We start from the raw sequence: 4092 nt of genomic DNA on the forward strand, positions 1-4092 counted from the left end.
CGCCTGCTCAAGCTTCTTTGATGCAACAAATCACCCAAGATTGAGCGCAAAGCACATGAGAGAATTTGAAGAGAAGGTAACAGCTGAGAGAAGATGGAGGGTGCAATCACATTCACTGCATGTGCTATATAAGAGCAGTTGTGTCTTGTGTTTACTTCCAATATTCAAGCAAAGTGAAACATGTACACAACTATGTACTGGCAATCATTGTTTTTAATGATTTGTTCATGGGATGATCATCCTAATCATCCCTGCACAGAGGAAGCAGTAAGGATTGGCGGACCTGGTGTTAACATTAAGGCAGACCAAGTATGAATGCCCGACCCATTCTGAAGGGCATGACCAAATTAGAGGGACCAGAGGATATTATGTAACTAGTGGAAGTAGGCTGCATGATAGACATGGGGAGGGATTACACTTTGTGACCGAAATACAGATAGTTTGCGACATCAACAGCTCATGATGGATCAGAGGCAGCAGAAATAAGCACATTGCATGATAGAATTGTGAGGGTGAACAATATATCAGATACTTACATCATTAACAACATTGACAGATTTTTGGAGATGGAAATATATTAGTTGTTGGTGACACACTGATGTTATATGTCTCTCTAGTCGAGAGACAAACAATCTCAAGAGTCAAGTCAAGAGTGTTTTATTGTCATATGGCCCAGATAGAACAATTAAATTCTTATTAGCTGAGGACAATGAGGGCAAATTCCTCTTTTAGTATCAAATGTATACGTGCTGTTCAAAATAAAGTTTGAACATAGACATTAAAGTTGAATGAGCTACTCTGTGGAGTATGCTACTGCACATCATGAAGTCATGCACATTTCTTTGAAATGATGAACTCCAAGAACTTGTTTGCACAAAAACTAACCCGAGACAAATAGAACAATAGTGGGGTTGATATTCCCAATGAATTTTGGAATGTTGAGAGAAGAAGCCAATTCATCCCATCTTGCCTGCTCTGCAATTCAATTCAGCCATGGACAACATGCTTCACATTTCTTGTAACCTTATCTGAAGATGATCAGCAGACCTCAATCCTGAAATCACCAGCTGATTCCCAACAGTACCAGGTTTTCACCTCCTTTTATGGGAAAAAGTCTCTCAACCACTGAAAGGCTTTTTCTCTAAGTTTAACTTGTATTCTCTCATTCTTGATTGCCACACAAGAGAAAATGATTCCCTGTAAGCACCCGTTTGCTATTTCATTTGTTCACCGATCAATCACTTTCAAGGTTAATGTAACCTGCTCTCCGCATCCTTTTGGTTCCGGCAGCAGTTAACTCCAGCAGATTGATAAAGCAACTTTACTTTTATGGCGCGTGGCCTTACTGATCCCTCTGGGACCATAACAAATAAGAGCATCATGATCAGTAAAAGCTTGAGCAACTTAGCGAGATCACTTCCCTGTTTGTCCTCTAACCGTTACCAACCCCATCTCTCCCTTCCCCGCGTTCCCTCAGCAGACCCACATCAGTCTATGTCCACTCCAGTAAAACATCTCCCTCACCACTCTACCCTTCCACATTTAAATTCCCAGCTGTTAGCCTCTGGACCACAACATGTGGGTATTTCTCCTGAAAACTATTGATCTTCAAAATCATCACACCTCTCTTCTAGTTTGAATAGACTTATCTTCATTAAGAATATCACTCTCTCTCTTTCTCTCTCTCAATGTAGCGAGTTCACTGATGACCTTCCCGTCAGATTCTATTCCCTTCAATTCATTGGCAGGTTTACTTCACCTCCTTAATTTCCCTTTGAAGTTGGAGGCAAGGTCTTTGTGAGGGAAGTTCACCTCCACATGTGGTAACATGCTAGAAAAATTCCAGAAGCTTTTTTAAAAACAACCAAATTGCTATAATTTGAGTTTGACTTGTGGGCTAGAGGAGAAAAGGATTGCACATTCCTTCCCTTGAGCCTTATGGTTCTTTAGTGACATTTTCAAAGCTTCATGGCCAACCTCAGTAATGCTAGATATTCCTTGTTTCCATGGTTTGATTTCATTGCTCTGGAACACAAATCTTCTCTCCGAATTACTAGTCCAATAACAATCATAATGTTGCTGTCCCTACACACTGGTAAACCCTTCGTTTTACCTTTTTAATTAAAAAAATTGTTCCCTTTCCCACTCAACGTAAATTTGTGCTCATCCAAAACTCTGCTACTCTTTTTAATATTAATTTTTCAAGCTGGATTTTATTGCCCAATCCAAGCAGTCATTGAGATTGTGTTGGAGAGCCACCTCCTTGAACTGCTGCAGTCCTTCTCATGAAGGTGCTTCCATCATGTTATTGGGTAGGGCATTCCAGGATTTAGACCCAGAGATAATGACGGAACGTGATATATTTTTTCAAGTAAGACTGCCGTGAAAATTTAAGAGGAATATGCAGACAATGGTGTTTTCATCTCACTTCTATTCATGCCTCTTTTGGTAGGAGAGGTCATGGGTTTGTGAGACAACTGTCGGAGTATCCCAGGTAACAGCCTGCATTCCTTCTCCTTTTTGTGTCCATCTTGTTACAAATGTCGACCTCGCTGTTATCGTCCGTCCTGAAAAGGACGCAAGCTTCCGAAGACAATCAGTAGAAGCCATCACTTGTTGCAATAGATGATGGTGGTAGCAGAATTAGCACAGGATACTTCCAGTTTCCAGCCCCGCGACGTGGACGCTTCTGCTATGGGGCCACAGCCTGCATTGCATTCTATAGACAATATACTCAACAGTCACTCTGCACAAGTAGTGGAGGGAATTAATGTTTTGGCAACATGTCATGAAAGAAGATGCTTTGTCCTGGATGGTCATAGAGTCATACAGCATGGAAACAGGCCCTTTGGCCCAACTCATCAATGCAGACTGAGATGCCCATCTAAGCTCATCCAATTTGCTTACGTTTAAGCCCAAATGCTGTTGTACCTGCCTCAGCTACTTCTGGTAGCCCATACCATTTACTCACCATCCTTTGTGTGACAAAGATTCTCTTAGGCTCCCAATTAAATAGTTTTAAATTGAAACAATGCCCTCTAGCTCCTAAATGTAAATATCACCAATAATCTATCCTGGACTAACTACATTGAGGCTACGGCCAAAAAAGCATACTTCCTATTTCCTCAAAAACTAGGGAGGTTCGGCACGTCCCCACCAACTGTCACTAACCTCTGCAGATGAACCGAGCGAGCATACAATCGAGTTGCATCCCAACTAGGTTTGGGATCAGATCGTCCCACGATGTAATAAATTGTAGAACTTTGTGGATGTAGTCCAGTCCATCAAACATACCAGACGCCATGCCTCGGGAAACCAGCCAACATAATTGTGGACATTTTTCACCATGGTCATTCCCTTTTCTCCCCTCCCCCATCAGGCAGAATATACAAAAGCTTAAAAGTACGTACATACCACCAGACACAGGAACAGCTTTTTCCTCTCAGTTATCAGGTTACTGAATGGTCCCAACCTTCAAACCTATCTTCATTGCTGATGCTGGACTTTTTGTCTTTAACTGTGATGCTATAATGCCGTATCATTATAACCATATAACCATATAACAATACAGCACGGAAACAGGCCATCTCGGCCCTACAAGTCCGTGCCGAACAACTTTTTTTCCCTTAGTCCCACCTGCCTGCACTCATACCATAACCCTCCATTCCCTTCTCATCCATATGCCTATCCAATTTATTTTTAAATGATACCAACGAACCTGCCTCCACCATTTCCACTGGAAGCTCATTCCACACCGCTACCACTCTCTTAGTAAAGAAGTTCCCCCTCATGTTACCCCTAAACTTCTGTCCCTTAATTCTGAAGTAATGTCCTCTTCTTTGAATCTTCCCTATTCTCAAAGGGAAAAGCTTGTCCACATCAACTCTGTCTATCCCTCTCATCATTTTAAAGACCTCTATCAAGTCCCCCCTTAACCTTCTGCGCTCCAGAGAATAAAGACCTAACTTATTCAACCTATCCCTGTAACTTAGTTGTTGAAACCCAGGCAACATTCTAGTAAATCTCCTCTGTACTCTATCTATTTTGTTGACATCCTTCCTATAATTGGGCGACGAAAATTGTACAACATAC

Source organism: Leucoraja erinacea, chromosome 23 (genome assembly GCF_028641065.1).
Source record: "Leucoraja erinacea ecotype New England chromosome 23, Leri_hhj_1, whole genome shotgun sequence".
Lineage (NCBI taxonomy): Eukaryota > Metazoa > Chordata > Chondrichthyes > Rajiformes > Rajidae > Leucoraja > Leucoraja erinaceus.